The sequence below is a fragment of the Canis lupus genome, chromosome 15 (assembly GCF_003254725.2).
Source record: "Canis lupus dingo isolate Sandy chromosome 15, ASM325472v2, whole genome shotgun sequence".
Classification (NCBI taxonomy): domain Eukaryota; kingdom Metazoa; phylum Chordata; class Mammalia; order Carnivora; family Canidae; genus Canis; species Canis lupus.
Window position 1 is genome coordinate 1,886,756 of NC_064257.1, and position 20,755 is coordinate 1,907,510.

Below are 20,755 nucleotides of genomic sequence, written 5' to 3' on the forward strand. Positions count from 1 at the left end.
CTGCTCAGCGGAGAATCTGCCTCTCCTTCTCCCTCTGCTGCTCCCCCCACTTGTACTCTCTCTCTCTCAAATAAATAAAATCTTAAAAAAAAAATCTGACAAGGGGGTCTGTCATTGGCAACCGAGTAAGGAAAGGAGCTCTCTCCCACGCTGTGTTCATGGACTGGAAGATTCACTTTTGTTAAAATGTCAATTCTACCCAAAGCAATCTACAGAGTCAGTACAATCCCCACCAAAATTGCAATGACTTTTTTTTTTTTTTTTTTTTTGCAGGAAAGGGAAAAGCCATCCTAAACTGCATCTAGAATCTCAAGAGACCCTGAAAAGCCAAAACTATCATGAAAAAGAACAAAGCTAGAGGACTCACTTGCACCTCCTGATTTCAAAATTTATTTCAAAGCTACAATAGTCAAAACAGTGTGGTAGGGGCATAGACACAGACATATAGACCAATGGAATAGAAGAGAGCACAGATATAGACAGTCCAACGATTCTTAACAGAAGTGTCAAGACCACTCAATGCGAAAAGGACAGTCTTTTCAATAAAAGGTGCTGGGAAAACTGGATATTTATAAGCAAAAGAATGAAGTTGGGCCCTTACTTACCATTATGTCCTCAAAAGTTACCTCAAAGTGGATCAAGGACCTCAATGTAAGACTTAAAACTATAAAATTCTTAGAAGAAAACACAAGGCAAAAACTTCATGACATTGGATCTGGCAATGATTTTTTTGTATAGGACACGAAAGGCACAGGTGGAAAAAGAAAAAAAGAGAAATTGGACTTCACGAAAATTTAGACATTTTGTGCATCAAAAGATACTATAAAGAGAGTAAAAAAAATAAAGCAATCTACAGACTAGGACAAATATTTACAAATTTTATATCTGATAAGGGGTTAATGTCTGGAATATATAAAGAACTCCTACAGCTCAAAACTAACAACAATAAAACAACCAGATTTAAAAATGGGCAAAAGACTTGAAAAGACAAGTCTTCAAAGAATATATACAGATGGGGGCAGCCCCGGTGGCCCAGCGGTTTAGCGCCGCCAGCCCAGGGTGTGATCCTGGAGACCCGGGATCAAGTCCTGCATCCAGCTCCCTGCGAGGAGCCTGCTTCTCCCTCTGCCTCTCTCTCTCTCTCTCTCTCTCTCATATGAATAAATTAATAAAATCTTAAAAAAAAAAGAATATATACAGATGGCCAATAAGCACATGAAAAGATGTTCATCACTCGTCATCAGGAAAATGCAAAACCACGATCAGATACCACTTCACACCCTTTAGAATGGCTTCTAAAAACAAAACAAAACAAAACAGAAAACAACAAGTGTTGGCAAGGATATGGAGAAATTGGACCCCTGGTGCACTGTTGAGGAAACATAAAATGGCGCGGCCACTGCAGAAAACACTGAATCGTTTTCTCAGAAAGTTAAAAATAGAATCATCATATGATGCAGCAACTCCATTTTGGGGTATATATCCAAAAGAGTTGAAACTAAGGTCTCAAAAAAATATGTTCATGGTAGCATTATTCAAATGTGAATAATGTGAAAGCAACACAAGTGTCCCTGATGGATAAATAGATAAACAAAATGTGGTATATACATATGATGAGATATTATTCAGCTTTTAAAAGGAAAGAAATTCTGGCCCAGGCTACAACGTGGATGAACCTGTAGGGCATTATGATGAGTGCAAAGAGCCAGCGAGAAAAAGACAAATATATGATTCGGCTGAGATGAGGCCTTGAGAGTCATCAAAATCACGGAGGCAGGAATTAGAATGGTGGTTGCAGGGCCTGGCGGGTGGGGTGGGGAATGGGAGCTAGTGGTTAATGGATACAGAGTTTGAGTTTTATAGGATGAGAAGCATTCTGGGGTTGAATGATGAGGGTGGTTGTGCAAGAACGTACTAACCGCCACAGAACTATACACTTAAAAATGGTTAATATGGTAAATTTTGTGTTGTATGTATTTTACCACAATAAAAAAAAAAATGAGGGGTGCCTGGGTGGCTCAGTCAGTCAGGTGTCTGCGTTCAGCTCGGGACATGATCCCAGGGTCCTGGGATCAAGCCCCACATCAGGCTCCCTGCTCAGTGGGGAGTCTGCTTCTCTCCCTCTCCCTCTGCCCCTCACTCTGTCATGCTCTCTTGCTCTCTCTCAAATAGATAAATAAAATCTTTAAAAAAAAAAATTGAGGGAGAAAAGCTAAAAAAGAAAGAAACCAAACCCGACCAGGGTGTCCACCTGTGGCAATGGTTTAAAGACGGGGGTCCCTCCCACACTGATGCAGGGAGACATGAGCCCGGGTCCCGGGGCTCCAGAGGCCGGTGGGCCCGTGTCCCCGTAGCAGCTGCTAACAGATACAGCCCTTACCGCGCACCAGGCATCGTTCTAAGTGCCCAGCACTTCATCATCCTAACAGTAATCCCACAGGATAAATCCTATTATTATCCCCATTTTACAGATGAGGAAACCGAAGCCCAGAGAGGTTAAGTAATTTGCCCACCATCCCTTTGCTAGACGACGACAGAACTGGTACCGGCATCTGGCTCTGCTATGCCACATTATACCAAAATGTTAATCGTGCAAACCCTTTGTCCTAGAAATTCCACTCCTGGGAATCAATCTTAAGGAGTTAATTAGGCAAGCGCACAGAGATATATATACAGGGATGTGGCTCCCCATGTCAAATGTATCAGAGAAAAACTGGGAACGGTATCAATATCCATCAGTAGGAGATCCATTGACTGAATTATCTTGTGTCCGTGAAGCAGAAATGCTACGCAACCATTAAAAAAGTATGAGTATATTATATTCGCTGATACGGAAAGAGCTCAACAACATATTGTTGAGTGGAAAAGCAGGTTGCAAAACAGCATGCATCGTATGATCCCATTTAGGTAAAATTATATATATATCACTCAAGATCCAAGAGGATGCTCACCGAGCGCTAAAGGTTATTATCTCGAGATGGTGGGAATTTCAGGGAACCTTGATGTTCTCCTTTCTCCCTTTCTTGTGTCGTTTGGATTTTGTACAGTGGGCATATATTATCTTTGTAAACAGCAAAGGCAGTTTAAGAAAAATGAGCCTCCCGGCGCCCCCTTGTTTGTATCTCCCCACGCTTCGTTCGCCCAACCTGCCGTGAGTCCCCACGACGACCTGGGAGGCCTCGGACTGGGAGGAAAAAGAGAGAAATGGACCCTCTTTGGATGAATCAGGGGGGCAGAGACAAGGCCACTGCGGGAAGCGTGGGGAGAGCGATGCATACACCCTGCTTGACCGAGACGGAAACCGGTCCAGACGCAGAAAGGTACCAAGCAGGTGAGCCAGGGAGGAGGGAAGGCGAGAAGGTGCAGCCGCAGGTACTTGGTATGGGCGCCATGTCTCGCTCCCAGGTTGGCTAATGCTGTCCTGTTAATGAAGTGAGTGATTAATAGCCAAGGGGATAGAGAGCTGGTATATGAGATTAATCCCAGTTAATGAATCCATTGTTAACGGCATTAAATAGCGACGGGGGATGGGGAGGCAGGCTCCTCTCAGCACACCCAGGCCCGCTGCCCCGCAGACAGCAGGGAGGAAGGCCTGGTCTGCTGGGGGTGGTGGGGAGCGGTGGGGAGGTGGGGGGGTGGGGAGCCCAGGCCCCACGCTGACTACCGTGAGGCTGGCACCCTTCACAGGCCCTCGGCCCCTGGCTACGTAGCCCTAGCCCCCCACCCCTCCCACCCACCCACCCCCACCTCCCACCCCCACCTCCCCGGCCCTGGGAGAGCCAGCTGGCCCCGTCCCTTGTCCCTCGCTGCTGTCTCCGGCCTCCTCAGCCTGACTCCAGGCCGGGCCACGCTCCCTCCCTGGGGAGGCTGAGTGCCCAGGTCCGGGGGCAGTGGGGGCCGAGGGTGAGGAGAAGCAGCCACTGGCCACTGGAGGCCAGAGGACACGAAGCCCTCCAAGGGTCAGGACACGAAGGGTCCTGGGCGGGGGAGAGAGAGACTGGACGGCAGAGGGTCCTTCCTGGAGGACAGCGGAGTCCGGGTCCGGGTGACCCTGCAGTGCACTGCACATCTTCGGGGGGCCCAGGCATCAGGCGCGCCCTGGGCGACCTCGGGCTCTCCAGGCTGTCTCTCCTCGGGTTCCAGCTGACCTCCCGGAGCCTCGTGGATGAACAGATCCCCGGTGTTTCCTGTGTGTGGGGGAGAGATAACATTTCCTGAACCCTCGCTTGTCTAGGCCCCAAGCTCGAAGCTGAGAACAAGCTCATGGGCTTGGCCCTCACCATAACCCCGAATAACGGCTGTTCTTGTCCCCATTTTACAGAGAAGGACACTAATAAGGCTCAGGGACGGGCAGCGTCCTGCCCACGATCACAGAGCAAGATCGTGGTAGAGCCAGGGTTGGAAATCGGTGCCGCACGGCTTCAAAATCTACGCTGTCACGGCAACGCTTCCTGCCCCTCGACCAAGCGGTGGGCCCCAAGGGGCGGTCTCCACAGCAGCAGGTACAGTGTCCGCCTCACCCGGCAAGCCCTGGGCCCCACCTCGGACCTGGGGGAGCGGCCCCGGGGGTGCTGGCGGGCACGAATGATTCCCGGGATGCAATGAACCTTCTGAGGCCCCGCTCTTCCAGGCCTGCAAATGCTGACGCACCCAGGGACCCTTCTCCCTGTCTACACTCTCTGTCTCTCCGGGTGATCTCATCCCGTCCCCTGGCTTTAAACATTTATATGCTGACAACTTCCCAATTTATATCTTCAGTCCTGACATCCCCCGTGAACTCCTATCACATACATCCAGCTACCTGCCTGACATCCCCATGTAGCCGTCTCCAGGATCTCAAAATTAAAGTGCATCCTGATTGTCCCCAATCCTGCTCCTCCCCCATCTCTCCCTTCTCAGAAAGTGGCACCAACGCTGACCCGAGTTGCTCAGGCCCTAAGTCTTAGAGTCACCCTTTACACCCCTCCTTATCTCGTGGCTCACGTCTAGGCCAACAGGAACACCCGTTGGTTCTATTTTTAAAATATATTTCAAATCTGACTCCATTTACCACCTCTGCATCTGCCGCTATGGTCCAAACCATCTTTCTCTTCTCACCAGGACACATATGTTCACATCCCAAATGACCCCTGAACTCACACGCAGGCTCCTACAGTCTTATCTACTCTCAGTGGCCAGAGTGATCTTTTTAAGACATAAAGCTGAGATATGTCACCTTCCTGGTCGAAACCCCTCCAGTTCTCAACATGTATAGGATTAAATCCGTAGTCCTTGCTTGACCTCCAAAGTCTTGTACAGTCTGTACCCCTACATCCCTCAGTCCCCTCCAACCTCATCCACTCTCTCTCACTACACCTGCTCCCCCACACCACAACCACACCTGCTTCTTAACCACCTAGATTGCCATGAGCATGCCCCCACCTCAGGGCCTTTGCACCAGCTATCCCCTCTGCTCGGGTGTTCTTCTAATTGCTTCATTCAGTTCTTTTCCTTTTTTTTTTTTTTTTTTTTGGATTTTATTTATCTATTCATGAGAGACACAGAGAGAGAGGCAGAGACACAGGCAGAGGGAGGAGCAGGCTCCATGCAGGGAGCCCAATGCGGGACTCGATCCCAGGACTCCAGGATCACACCCTGGGCTGAAGGTAGGTGCTGAACCGCTGAGCCACCCAGGGATTCCCATCAGTTCTCTTCTTAAAGTCAAAGCAACCTGTCCCACCTCCCACCCCATGCTCACTCAGCTTTGTTTTCCGCACAGCACTCATTGTCACCTGATGTCACGTTGTTTTCATGTCCTCCTCTCCTACCAGGCTGTATGCTCCATGAGGACAGGGACTTCCCATTTGCTCAGCAACCAGAACGGTGCCCGGATGGGAGCCGCTCAATCAGTGTTTGCTGAATGAATGAACTTCCCTGAACTTCTGTTTCCCCTCCTGTAAAAATGGGCATCCTGGCCCCAAGAAGTGCCTGTGCAGATTGAAAAAAAATAGGTAAATGACCTGCGTAGCTCATGATTGGCCTAACGTGGATCCTCAGTGAAGATTTTTGTCATCTTGGGAATCTTCCCTTCCTTCCCATGCTTAAGAATTCCTGCTGGCTCCGCATGTCCTACCACCTCGAGTGAGTGTGGGCCTTGACCAGATCGGGCTGGGGAGGGTTGGCCACGGCCAAGGTGCAACCCAGCCTGCTTCTCCCTGGGCCCCCAAAGAAACTAACCACAATCTCACATCTATCTGATTCTTCACATTTTGCCCCAAACTGAGGTCAGTGTTGACCACACCCTCACCTCCGACCTCTCCCTTGTGCCTGGATCGCCCTCAGCTCTGCTCTGATTCCAGGCCCTACTCTTGCTCTGAGAACCAGCTGGCCTTCCTCCACGCCTTCCTCCTCCTCCTGGAAGCCGCCTTCCTCCTCCTCCTGGAAGCCGGCCTGACTTTCCCTCTCTCCTCCAAGCTTCCCACTTACTGCAATTCTGCACTCCCCTGTGCCGTCCTTGGAGTGTCTCTAGGGTGTTTTCCCTCTTCAACCATAACAACAGTGACACCTAATTTTTAAATTACGTTTGCTGCGAAGCCAAACAGATCAGAGAGCTATAGAGGGAAAAGTCGAAGTTCCCCTTCGCTGGCCCTTGTCCAGGCTCGTTCCTCCGTGGGGTGACCCCTGCCAGCAGTCTGGCCTGACCACTCACGCCCCTCCAGGCATTTGCACACCTACCCTCGCCCACACCCCAGTAGACCGGATCATGCTGTACCTCTCCTTCAACCTGATTTTTTGACTTAGCAGTATGTCTCAGTGATTGTGCCCTGTCAGCACCGACTCCCTTTTGAAGACTGCACGGCCGTGGCTGGGCCATGATTTATTTAACCACTTCTCTCTTGATGGACGTCGGGGTTGTTTCCAGTTTTGCACTATCAGAGGGCGGAGGGCGCCCTGCCCCAGCAGCCCCGTGGGGTGGGTGCTGCCCTGAGTGCACGTTTCTGCAGGAGGGAGGGAGGCAGGGAGGCCGGAATGGAGGCCGGGGTGGGGTTGCAGGGGAGAGGCTGCCCCCCTCCAAAGGGCCTGAGCCGCCCTGCCCACCGCGCGGCCCACACCTGACCCTGCGCTCTGATTTCACGAAGCACTTCCACAAGCACTATTTTATTTCTCCTCACAAGAGCCCTGCGAGGTAGTGACATCAGTACCATTTCACAGGCGAGGACTGGAATTCAGCCCATCCTGTCACTCTGCAGAGCTCCCGCTCAGCTCAGCTCGGGTCCTGTGCAGACCAGACAGGTCCCCAGGCCCCAGGGGTGCTGCTGGGGCATGCACACCACCGTCCCAGTGGGGCCGTGGGTGCCAGAGGAGCAAGGGGGTCTGGAGATAGAGGGGAGGCGCTGGGTGGGGGCTCCACAGCCCGAGGAGGGGCTTTCTTCCCACTCCTTCCATGGCTCAGAGGAGCCTGGGCTCAGGCTGAGAAGCAGGGCTGCTAGGTTGCCATGGAAACGGAGGGTTCCTCTCTCCCTCACAGCAGGAATCACGGTGATTGGGGGTGGGGGGTGGGAGGAGGATGTTTCCCTGGCAGCAAGGCGGGTTGGGGCTAGGAGGCCGGTCACTCCTCCCCTCCTCCCTCCCTTCCTTCCCGCTCCCCACCCAGTGTGGAGGCCAGCCGCCAGCAGGGGGGCCGATGGGGGGGCTGGCCTAGACCCCCAAAGGGAGACTGTCAGTTGGTGGCGGTGGGGTGAGGCGGGGAGTCAGGGGATCCCAAAGGAAGGTACAGATGGTCCCTCCTTTTAGACCCCCCACATATGAGGGCCCCCGCCCAGGTGCTCTAACAGGACAGAGCTGAGGTTCCTCTCTCACCCAGAGAGTGGACCCCACTGACTAGCCCAGCTCACACTGACCCCAGGCACATGTGCACATGAACTCCGTACACACACACACACACACACACACACACACACCACTCACCGGCAGTCAGGCACTGATACGCTCATAGGTTGATGGGTTCTCGTGCATGCTCATTCATACACAGTCACACCCACACACGCACACCACACGCACCTGCTACCTGATGCACGCGTGTGGTCACATATTCCAGCACGCGTGCAAACATGCATCCTCTCTCTGCCTCTGCGACTGCTTGTCAGTCCTGGAAGCGCCTTCCCTTCTTCGTCACATCTTGTCCTGCTCACTCCCCCTTTGCTCTGTCTCTCCCCCTCTCCCCCAACCCTCAGCCTTGTCCTTGGCAGGAGCCCTGCCCTCTGGGCTCAGCCCTGGAAGGAGATGCTGTCATTTCCAAGGGAGCAGATTCTCAGACACAGACAGCACTCAGCCTTGAAAAAGCAAGGAGGGTGGGGGGGGTTGTGGGGGGGAGGCGTGCAGTGTCAAGTTTAATACCCCACCCACCTCCTTCTCCTTCCAGATGAGGCTCCTGCCGAATCCTGGCTGGATCTAAGAGCAGCAAAAGTTACCCCCTTCCCCAAACATGACAAACAAAAGCCTCCCACAAGCTCAACCTCAGTGAGTTAAATTGTAAATATCCAAACAACCGTGGTTAATAATAATAGGCAGCTAAGTGGCTACTACTGAGGGCTTGAGTACCAAGTACTATGCTAAGTTCACGGTCCCACTTATTCCTCGGATCAGCCTCTCAGGCAGGGAATATTATTTCCATTTCACAGAGAAGGAAGCTAAAGCTCAGAGAGCTTGTGTAACTTCCAATGATGGAGCTGGGACGGCCAGACCCCAAGCATTCCCACCGAGGGGCCACCCTCCTTGCTCACCCCGCACGTACCGAGCAAGGGCCCCTGGACCGGATGGGAGGCTATCAGCCGGGTGACTGGTGCAGGAGAGCAGACACCTGCTAGTTGGAACTGCATACCAGACACCCTTCTCCTAAGGGTCCTCTGGTCATTCTCTGCCTTCCACTGAGAGCTTGCAGGGTTGTTGTCTCTGGGTCTCTTTTTTGTTTTTTTAAGATTTTATTTATTTATGCATGAGAGACACACAGAGAGAGGCAGAGACACAGACAGAGGGAGAAGCAGGCCCGCAGGACTCGATCCTGGATCCCGTGAGCCGAAGGCAGACACTCAACCGCTGAGCCACCCAGACGCCCCATGTCTAACCGCTGCTCTATGTCTAGACTCCTTTCAGCCTCTTCGCTTCAAGTCACTCACTTGGTCATCATCCTTCCAAGCCCTCAGCTGCAGAGTCATCCTTTTGCAAAGAATTCTTCTAGAAGTTCCATTTCCCCTCAGGCCTACTCCAGCCAGACCCACGGAGCTATTAGGTATGAATACAATGGCTCATCAAGGTGTTATGCTAAACACAACTTACTTAATTCCTAAGAGGAATTCTGTTCTCAGTTGTTTTTTTTTTTCCTCCCTGCTACACTGTGATTATATCCTCCTAGCTTTTTGAAGGTAAAATGTTGTTTTAAGTATCCTTACTCAATTTTATGTTGCCAAATTCTATGAGTTCCTCGATTTTTTTTTTAAATAAAGGGGTCCGGAACTACCGATTGCCTACTGATCTAATCCAACCCCTTATTTTTCAGACTGGGAAAATGAATCCAAGAGACAAGAAGGCTTGACTTGTCAAAAAATTATTTGTGAGCTGCACAGGCTCTAGGGTCAAAAGATCTGGTTAAAGCCAGCCCAGCCACTGCATGGGCACAGATGGGCAAGTCAGTAGACCCAAGTGAGCCTCAGTTTCCTCATCTGTACAATGGACTGATCTGAGAACCAAACAAGACACTAAGTAGTTCGGCACTTGGAAACTACAAAATGCTGTCAAGCATTAGCCATCACATGACCCTTTGGCTCCCAGACTGGAGCCAGGAGCCAGGCTTCCAGATCCATGTTCTATTATTCCCCCCACGGTAGGATGTTCAAGTGGCACAAGGGCGAGCTGTGGATTCGGAGACCTGGGTCAAAGCCCAACTCCTTAGTTCACTAGCTGTGCAATGGTCCTTCATCTGAAAACAAGGCATTTAAATACTTGATCTGTGGGTGACGGGATTAACCGAGTTACTAGACAGGAAGGGGCCTCTGCGGAGCCTAGCACCAGGCTGCTGACAGTGAGCGCTGCTTCCCCCCCCCCCCCCCCCCCCCCCCCCCGCAGATCTTCCACCAGCTGTCAATCTCTGAATTTCTTCAGTGGTGAGTGGTGACCAATCTCTTGCCTCCTCCGAAGGAAGATTTGATTTTGGAAAGATCCCAAGGTCGTCTGGTCAGGGAGGCAGACAGTTAGTAATCAAGCCCAGGAAGGAACACCCTTTGGAGGTGCCAATGGGTTTCAGCTCTACAAGGGGGAGGAAGAGCTTCTCCTCCAGAGGGAGCCTCCGGAAGGAGGCCAGTCTTGCTGGGGCCTGCAGTTCCACTTTGCAGGGCCTCTCCTGGAGGCCTTCGTAGGAAGCAGGTCTGCACCTTCCAGAGCGGTCGTCATGTGTTGGCAGCCCAGAGGGGTTTCTTTGGCTCTGTGACTGCCTCTCATCCTTGCCAAGCAGATGTCAGAGCCAGAATGACACATCATCTAGTCCACTCCCCCTGTTTTTAAATGAGAGAACCAAAGCCCTTCCCTCCCCTACCTGTTCCCTGATGGACAGAAGCAATGCTTCAAGTGCAACCCAGAGCTTCAAGAGCAACCCAGAATGTCCCAGTCGGAAACTGACCTTGGGGCTCTCCAGCCCAACCCTCTCTTTCTTTCCCACTGCACTTTACAGATAAGGACACAGGAGGCAGGGAGAAAAGAGCCATGTGCTAAAGGCACATGCTCCCAAGGTAGTGACAAGGTGGCTGGTACCCCCAAGCCTCCTGTCCCTCAGCCTGTGTTCTTCCACTGCCCAGAGACCCATTCTTTATATGAGGAGCAAAAGACCACTCTCCCAGCCTCTTCTGAGAACATCCACAGAGGCTAAGGAAGGAAGGCCAGCCCGGGAAGAAGTTCAAGAGGCAGGATGGCCGCCCAAGGGGGTGGCACTTCATGCTTTCATCAGGTGTCCTGTATTCAGTCAGCAGAGGGACCAGCTGGGCACCTGAGTCATAGGGTGATGAGGCAAGCCTCCTCCTCTCCGGTCTTCAGCTTCCTCATCCAGAAGAGAATGGATGCTGCCCTGCATACATCTTGGTCGCTCATCCCATGACCCCAAGGACTGCGGCCCCTAAGGTTCAGAGTCTGATGGCCAGAGTGGCAATGCGTGTGCCCTGCTCCACTAACTCCCATGGCGCCCGGTGGAGGAGCAGCAGGGATCATCGGCTGCAGATTTTGACCTCAGATGCCCACTTCCTTGGTTTCCAGTATTATCTGTATCCTGCACCGTCCCCCAAATCTTCCCACCCCCTTGGGAGACAGCAGCTAGGTTCAGCCTGGAAAAACTGCGCCACCTAGGGGCAGTTGGCTCCCACTGCAGCTTGGTAGGAAGGAGGAAGGGATGTGGGGGTTCCTTCCTCTACCAGAGCACGCTCCTGACCCTTGTTTGTCTTCAGGGTCCTCATTACAGCCTCTAGAAGGGCCGGTCAGGGATTCTGAAGATGAGGACACTGAGGAGGTCAAGCCGCCACCATGTGGCAGGGTCCAAACCAGAGCCCAGGCCTCCAGATTCTAGCAAGCTCTAGAATTCTGCCTTTCCTTCCTCCCCGTTCCAAGGGTATCTCTTGGTGGAGTGATAGCTAACACATAAGTGATGAGTAAGTCTTCAACAACCACCCTCTAGTGGGGCAGAAATCATCTTAAATCGCTGTGAAATGTATTTTGTTCGTTGTGACAAGCACTTGGGGCAGAGTGGGGCCTTGCTCTCGGCTGTGAAAACATCAGAACCTGGGGGATAGACTAGGGGTCAAGTCTTGGCCCTTAGCAAGGGCTCAGCTGAGCTATCCTGATCCCCCACCTGAGAGAAGTCTCGGAACAACCTGCAAAGCAGGTTTGACTTTTTTGCTGGGTTCTTGGAAGGATTAGCAGCCAAGTATGAGAAACAGGGGACACATGACCAGCCTCAGCAAGTTAGTCAGAGCCACCCCGACCCTCTGCACCCAGAACCTTCCCCTGGCCTCCTGACCCAGAGTAAGAGCCAAAGTCCCTCTGGCGGCCTTGAGGCCACTTGGGAGCTGCCTCCCTCACCTCCCTCACCATGCTCCTCCTCTATCCTGCCAACCTCACTTGCCCAGCTCATCCTCAACACCCTACCCTGGCCTCTTCACCATCCCTAAACATCTGGGTATGTTGTTTACTGTTCCTCTGTTTGGAGTGACATTGGTATAAGCTTCTCCCTCACCTCCTTTGGGTTTTTACTCAAATGTCAGCCTCCAGAGGGGCCTTCCCTGCCTAAAATTTCAACACATGCCCCCACCAACCCACAGGCATTTGGGTTTGTCTCCTTTCACATTTGTTACCATCTAACACATTATCTATACGTAACTCACTTCTCTTATTTATTCTCTCTCCTGTTCCATGTGTTCACTGCTGAGCTCTTGGCATATAGGCGGGGCTCAATAAATATTTGTTAAATGTGTGGGTGACAATTCAAATATTCAAATAATAATTTTGAAAAGAAAGAGAAAGAAAGAGAAAAATCAGAACATCAACCCTCAATGCCTCTTGGAAACTCAGAAAATAATGAACACGTATAAGACTTTTCTGTTTATAAAAACTGGTTTCCTATAAAGCATTGAGCATTATCCCCAGGAAACTGTGAAGAGCATGGTGGCCGTGCCTACTCTGAAGGTCAGGGAGCAGAAGCCCTGCAGGATGGAGGTCTTGTGTCTGGGTCACACCCCTGGTGCCGGGCAGAGCGAGGAGGATCCAGTCTTCAGGCTCAGAGGCTCCAGAGCTTTCTGCTTCCCACGTTCCAGCAGCTTCTGTGGAGCAGAGAACCTGGAAATGCTTACACTGAAGTACTTGGTTGAAGGATTGTTCTTAGCATAAGCACAGTACTTAAGTGGCCACCCAGCCAGCTTTCAGAGGGCTATCCCAAGGGACAAGCAGAGCCTTTCTTAACATGCGTGAAAGCTTATTGGGCACCAGCTCTATGGCAGGGCCATGAGACCAACCCCAGGGCAGACACAGCCAGACTGCTCAAACCAGTGTGGCTAGCTCTCTAGACAGAAGCTGCTCCTGCGGGGGTAGTCCAGGAGAGTAGATGGATCTGGAGAGAAGTCAGGTGCCCAGGAGGGAAACACTAGAGCAGGGCACAGGGATCCTGGGCTGGAATCCCAGCTCTGTACAACCTGAGGCCTTGCCATCATTCAGGTCGTTTCCCAAAAGCCTCTCTTGGGTTCTGGGCCACGAGGCACCCATGCTCACCACAGTGCACACTGTACTGATGGGTCAGCCTCCTTCCCTCTCTAAGCCAGCAGTTCTCAACTAGTGGGGAGAGTTTGTCTCCCAGGGGACATTTGGCAACGTCTGGAGACATCTTCGGTTGTCACAACTGGAGGGGGGCTGTTACTGGCAACTAGCAGGTAGAGGCCACGGATGCTGCTACACATCCTGTAATATATAGCCTCCTCCCTCGAGAATTATCCAGCCCCAAGTGTCAAGAGAGCCAAGGTAAGAAAGCTTGCTCTAGATTGTGAGTTCCCAGAAGGGTAAGAAGTGTCAGGTTCTTCTCTGCACACCCAGTGCCTACCATGGCATGTGTAAGGCCTCCTATTTGCTGACTGCTGAGGGCCAGAAAACTCTGGGTCCCCGTGACTCTACCCAGCAGGCCCGCCCGCCTTCTCATTGGCAGGGCTGATAGAACTGGGCTTGGAGGTGAGGAGGAGTTCCCAGGAGAAGGGGGCTCGAATCAGCCAGTTCACAGGCTCAGAGTTCCCCAGCTCTGCCCACGTCTTCCCTGTTTCAGAGCCAGCAATAGGCTTTAGAGTCAGTTTCCCAGCTGGAAAGGACGCTTCCTGGAGAATCTCCACTTACCTTGGCCGCAGTCAAGCTATGAGCGTCTGGGTCGCCTCTGAGGCAGGATCCGGCCCAAATCAACAACAAGCTGGCCCCAACATGACGACTGGAGGTGATGTGGGGGTGAGGAAGGAGCCCCTTGAGAACAGGACCATGTCTACAGGGATCAAGGGCACATCCCTGGTGCTCACCATCATATAATATCTGGAACCTGGTAAAACAAATGCATATTTCTGTTGCTCCAGACTGTGTCTGGTCCCTGTCCTGGCCTTGTATGCAATCCCATTTAATCCTCTTAACAGCCCTGCCAAGAACAGCTACATCCCACATTCACAAAGGAGCTGAGGTTCACAGGTGAAGCATTAGGCCCAGGGTCACAGAGCTCATAGGTGGCATCTCCAGGATTTGAGCTCAGGTCTTTTACCAAAGCCCACCACCTTCCCACCGAACCACCCTACATGCCCTCCAGCCAGGGGTCAGAAGCGCCTTTGAGAAGCAGTTCTAGGAGAAAGCCCCTCCAGCCCCAAGGGACTCCATGTTGCCCTATGGAGAGAAACCAGGAGCCAGCTAGGATCCTCTCTCTTCTACCCCCCACACCCAGTCCCAGCCAGTATGGGGGAGTCCCTGGAGCTGGGAGAGACTTCAGCAAGTGCCTAGCACCATTCCTGGCACAGCCTCTGGAATCAAGGTCCAGGAACTGGCCCTTCTCACAGGCAACCTCTGGCTCCTATTCCAGAACCTCTGGGGATGCGCATAACAAGGCATTCGAGGCTGGGCACCTCCACCTGAAGTCTCCTATCCATTGCCTGCCAGTCTCTTTAAACACCTACCGTTCCACCTCCCAGGACCACATGCTCTTGCTAGAACCTGCTGGCACCCTCACTCCTCCCCGTCTTTCCACATCCTGTTTTCTCTACCTGGGAATGAATGCCTTTCCCTGTCCTGTTGGCTGAGCCAATTCTTCTTAACCTGGGCTGGCTTATCCATTAGGCCTAACAGGCATCGTGCTTCGGGCCTAAAACACTTCTAGCAACCCATGAAAATGTTTTCATTTCCCTTTTTTATTTTTAAAGATTTATTTATTTATTCATGAGAGACACAGACTGAGAGAGAGAGGCAGAGACACAGGCAGAGGGAGAAACAGGCTCCATGCAGGGAGCCCAACATGGGACTCAATCCCGGGACTCCAGGATCATGACCTGAACCAAAGGCAGGTGCCCAACCTCTGAGCCACCCAGGTGTTCCTGTTTTGATTTATTTTAAAATCAGAAGAAAAAAAATAAACTTTCAGGTCAAAGAATATGTTTTAAGATGTAACATTAATAAATTGCCTTTACACTAGTACGGTTGTAAAATATCCTTTTTCATGTATATTTTCTGTTTTTAATATACTTTTAAATTCTGTGTGTATCATTGCATCATTTAGTTTGAATAATGTATATTTATTTGCATGTGTGCACGTGTGTGTGTGCGCGTGCACGCGCATAAGGAATGGTCCACAGAGGCCAAGTTCAGACCACAAAAATCACAATGTAGCCCTGTCCTTGACTTCCAAGCCCAGCTATTGAGTCATTTCTCCTAAGAAGTCATACCAAGAGCCCACCCCCAACAGAACTGTCTATTCTCTGTGTCTCTATCCATTTCCTTGCTTAGCATATGGTATTATAATCACGTGCTAACCTGTCTTTCCATTAGATGGTGAGCTTCATAAGGGAAGGGCCCAGGATGTGGCAGGTACTTGGCAAATGTTACCAAATTCGGTTAAAGCTCCCTGAATGCCAGTGAGGAACAAAGGCCTCCCTTCCTTGGGTCACCCACAACGTACACAGCAAAGCCGTCTCTCTAATCACGTCTTTACTCAGGTGGGGCAGTTACCTGACACTGTCCTAGGCAGCAGGGGTCAGCCTGCTGCAAAGGAAGCCGTCATGGTTCTACCCTCACAGGGCTTCTACGGGTAGGCCCCTCCTGCCTAGGAGGTCTCTACCCCTTGAACTCTGCCATCGTTTCCCATCCTGCCCCACGAAGCTCCCCCAGTGCAGAGGGGCCAGGAGAGAAAGCGGTGCTAGGGCAGGCCTCCTTCCCCCACCCACCCCGGACCCCCATCCCAGACCCCACTACCTTTCCCTGGGGATCGCATTCCTCCTCCAGGGCCCTCCTGGAAGGTGACTACTCCAGCTCCTGGGTGCTCATTAATTTCATGCTCTGTCTCCTGCGTGACTGACCTACTTTTTGCTCTTCCCCCACGTGGCTGCCCAGCAGGCGGGGGCTCCCCACACCTGGGGCTGGGTTTCCCTCAGCCACTCCCCATCCCTGCAGCAGGCTACTCGCAAGGCCTCAGCCCTCCTTACCCCCACCAGAGAGCCGAAGCCTTCTGGCCTCATTCCCCCCCAAACACACACAACACCCCCAGGGGGAAGGTAGGCAACCTTGGATTCAAATCTCAGTTCCCTCCTTCCCAGTCTCAGGGTCCCCAGCCAGTCGTGGTCCCATCTAGCCTGATGTCCTCCTCTGTATGCGAATCTACCCTGCAGGGCCCTTGCGACAAGAAAGCAGCTGCAAAGGGCCGGGTGTCCCAAGCAGAGGCTTTGTCCCTGCCCCATGGGGACCGGCCCCAGCTGGAATTCCATCCTCTCTGAAGGCGCCTGGTATGTTCCCCCTGCTCTGCTGGCAGAGGCGCCCACCTACCCGTCGTCCTGGCCAAGCCCCTTTATCTGCCCCCAGCCTCCTTCGAGGCCCGGCTGTGCCCCCTGGCCTCCCCACTGCTCAGGACCCCCCCAGACCCACACCAAGGCCTGTATTTCTTCATACCACCCCCCCTACTCTGGAGCAGATTTGAGGCAGGGCTTTTAATTGGTAATCCTCATTTGGCATTCATCACAGAGACTTACATCTGGGCTTTTCTGGGAGAGCCCCAATGTCGAATATCCTGCTTTCCCATTCCCATGACCGCATGGTGGAATAATAAGAATAATAGCTAACATTCGCTGTGGGCTACGCTGCTCGGCTCTCAGGACTCTACACAAATCAACTTCATTACTCCTTGCCATGATTCTATGAAGTAGGTACCCCCGATTTGCAGTTGAGGGACCTGAGGGACAGAGAGGGGAAGAAAACTTGCCCAAGGTGGTGGAGCTGGGATTAGAGCCGAGGCAGGCTGGCCCCAGAGCCCAGCCCTAAGTCATTACCACAGCAGCCAGACTACAGACTGTCGCTTGCACTTAGAACTGGCTTAAAAATCCCTGGGTCAAGAAAATGGTCCCCAGACACTAGATGTAACTTTCCTCCTGCAAATGGGACTGATTGTCCTCTCTCAGGTTCCCTTCTCTCAGGCAGGACTTAATGGCAGGGTCCAGGCTTCTAGAACTCCATGTTCTTTCTAGGACATCAAGCTGGAACCAGGGAGCTCTGGGTTCTATGCATATGTCTGGAAGGCCAATGCCTATGCCAGCTCCCAGGAAACCAGACTACATGGCTGCCCTGAGTGAAGGGGATCATCTAATCCACTTGGAGGCCATGAGGACAACCGAGGACACTGCATCAGAAATGTGGGACAGTCCCTGGCTCCAGAAGTGCCATGTGGAAATGCAGATGCCAGGCAGGACCTGCCCACTCCGCTGCAAAGTCCATTTAAAAATATAAGTGGTGGGGAGGGTGGGGACAGGGCAGCCAGCACTTGCTCTCCACCTGCCTGGCCCAGCAGCAGGTGCTTAAGCTCCAGGAAAGGTGCCTGGACAAGGGTCTGCCCTCCCCATGGGGAGGAGATGCTCTCCAACACCACTTGACTAGAGGGTTAGGGAAGTGACTTTGTATCCAGCAGCCTTCATCTAGTTTTAATAACGCATATTTGTTTCTGATTGTAAAGATAAAACGTGTTTATTGCCAACATTAAGAGAAAATTGAAAAGTCGTCTATAATCCCTCGATCCAGAAGTAAGAACCTTTAACACTTTGGTGCTTTTTCTCTAAGCCATTCTTCCATACTTAAGTATTTTTACATCATTGGGATTTTAACGGTATATTGTGCATACTTTCCCATTCTGAGAACTTTCCAAACCATGATTTTTTTTAAAGATTTTATTTATTCACGAGAGGCACACACACAGAGAGGCAGAGATGCAGGCAGAGGGAGAAGCAGGCTCCCTGCAGGGAGAGTCTCATGAGAGACTCGATCCCAGGACCCCAGGGATCACCATCTGAGCTGAAGGCAGATGCTCAACTGTTGAGTTACCAAACCATGATTTTTAGTGACTTTCTAATGTTTGATTCTATATAGGACATCTCACGATGTATTTAACTATTCACTTCTTGGATGTCTAGGTTATTTTTGAGACACTCCATTTCAAAGCTGCAGTGGCTATTGGAGCAAAAGACTATACTTTCCAGTCATAAAGGATCAAAGGCTTAAATGAACGAAGAGGGTCGGTCCAGATGCTTAAGACTCTTGAGTAGCCAGGGAGGGGATTTTGGCCCTGACGCTGTGGTCGCCAGTGGGGTGGAGGGTCAGGAGTTGGCCGTCAGAATATTGTTTGGACTCTTCTAAGGCAGGTGCTGCAACCTTGGCCTTCCTGCGGGCTGGTAAAGGGGCACTCCCGCCACCCGGGCCTGGCCTAAGGGACAAAGCACTGCAGCAGCCCCGGGGAGCTTGCCAACCAAGCTTCCCTGGTGGTGCAGGGCTGAAAGAGGCACTCGCTCCACTTTTCACAACATTCAAAGGCAGAACTGTCAAAAGCTGGCCCCCAAATGCTCATATTATGTGGGAGAAAGTCTTGGGGAGAAAATGAGGAAGGAGGGGAATTATGCAATTGAAAACATGTACGAATCCAGACAGAATAATGAAGCACAGACACAAGATTTTGCACTCAATGGAAATTGCATTTAGCCATGTTTTGTGGTTTGAGAAAAAGAGAGAGACTGACTCAGAGAGGCAGATGGAGACACACGGGGTGAGGAGAAAGAGAGGGGAAAAAAGAAAAGAGAGATGCAGAGAGAGAGAGTCCTCACAGCCAGCTGGAGTTCCACGGAGGGGAGGAGAGGGAGCAGCCACGCGGCTTTGTCTTCTCCCTATGCCAGTCCTCACCTGGGCCAGAGGGAGACCAGGAGACTCCCCCCTCCAATCTGGGGGCTTGGGATTGTTTTCCCTATCTTTTTCTGTATATTTTCTGGACGTCCAAGTTCTTAAAAAAAAAAACAAAACAAAACTGTACCCACCCCCGGCCCTGTGGAGTACTACTTAACAATAAAAAGGAACCAGCTGTGGATAGAGACAACAACCCAGACAGAGGGCAAGGGCATTACGCTGAGTGAAAAAAGGCAATCTCAAAAGGTTACAGACTGTGGGATTCCATTTATATGACATTCTAGACATGAAAACAATGATGGGAACGGAGAAGATTCGCAATGGCCAGGGCTTCGAGAGAGTGGGAGGAAAGTCCGTGATGTAAGAGTCAAGGGCAACATGAGGGAACTTCGTGGTGATGGGATGTTCTGTATCTCGGTTACAATGGTGGTGACATAAATCTATACGTGTGACAAAATGACACAGAACTGTACCCACGCATTGTACCAGTGCGGATTTCCTGGGTTTGATTTGATAGGTACCCTTTGTGGGGGGGGGGGGGAAACCTGGAGGAAGGGTCATGTGACCTCTGTGCACTATTTTTGGCAACTTCCTACATATCTATAATTATTTTAAAATAAAGAGTTATCCTCCAAAAGTTAGCAAAGAACAGATCGCATATTATACTGATAATCAGAAAAGGTATCTCAAAATGCAAAGTGCCACACAGCTGAAAGCTAAAATTGAAGACACTGTGTCGTGACCTAAGGGCTCTAATCCACATAGAAGGGGTGCCTGGGTGGCTCAGTGGTTGAGCGTCTGCCTTCGGCTCAGGTCCTGATCCCGGGGTCCTGGGATCGAGTCCTGCATCGGGCTCCCTGCATGGAGACTGCTTCTCCCTCTGCCTGTGTCTCTGCCTCTCTCTCTGTGTCTTTCGTGAATAAATAAATACAATCCTAAAAAAAAAAAAAAATTCACATAGAAATTCTTGCGTAAGCAGAACAAAAATCCTCCCAAGCTTTGCGCAGTGGCAGGATTGCAGCAAATGCGGTTTCTCCCAGGTGCAATCATTGCTATTTGAAAACTTTTCCCAATACCCTGCGGTGAGGAATTGAAATACGGTCAGCATTGGCAATATTTGCCAGTCTCTACAGAGACTATTTTTAAAAAAAGGCAGAAATCCTCTCTGAGAAAAGGTCAAACAGAGACCAACTAGAGGATGTAGAGAGAACATGGTTGAGAGAGAGTAGGGCACTCAGCCTCTCCCTGGCTGTGTGACCTTGGGCAAGTCACTTCACCTCTCTCAGCCCTGATTCCTCATCTGTAAAATGGGAAGAATGGGACTGCACTGTAAAGACGAAGCACACAATTCCTTCCTCCAAGAAGCCACCAGCAATGACAAGTGCAATGGCCGGCAGGGACCCTGCCTTCACCTGCCGGGGCCCAGAAGAGAGGTGGACAGTGAAAGGGCCCTTAGGAGACCCCCTTGTATGACACCAATCATGCTATAGAAACTCTTTTGTGCTGCCAGTCATGCTATAAACCCCACTAAAGTTGGGGGGAAAATACCCATTTTTTTCCTGAGAAGGTCTTTCTGGGATTACATTTATCCCTTTGAGGACATTTTAAGGGATAGCAGTGAAAGAAAAAGATGCTATGGCTTTAAAACACAGACAAAACCAGTAATTCCATTAGTATTTTTGAATTGTAAAAGATGAAGATAAATCTGACTGCTATGGTAACTGTGAAACATGAAAGATAACACAGGCTTTGAAGCACAGCCGCACCGGCAGCTGGGATCACCTCTTCTGAACGGGTCACGCAGGTGGGT

At 51.2% G+C, this 20,755-nt stretch overlaps 1 long non-coding RNA gene and 1 other non-coding gene across 2 annotated transcripts; one reads left to right on the forward strand and one right to left on the reverse strand.

The window, feature by feature from the left end:
• Positions 1-3,772: 3,772 nt before the first annotated feature.
• Positions 3,773-8,177, reverse strand: LOC112642281 (uncharacterized). Its single transcript, XR_003125129.3, has 3 exons — positions 8,041-8,177; positions 5,772-5,967; positions 3,773-4,187 (listed from the first exon to the last, which is right to left on the reverse strand). It is a non-coding gene; the product is annotated as an uncharacterized LOC112642281 (long non-coding RNA).
• Positions 8,178-19,940: 11,763 nt separating this feature from the next.
• LOC112642659 (U4 spliceosomal RNA) lies at positions 19,941-20,081 on the forward strand. Its single transcript, XR_003125366.1, has one exon. It is a non-coding gene; the product is annotated as a U4 spliceosomal RNA (small nuclear RNA).
• Positions 20,082-20,755: the final 674 nt, after the last annotated feature.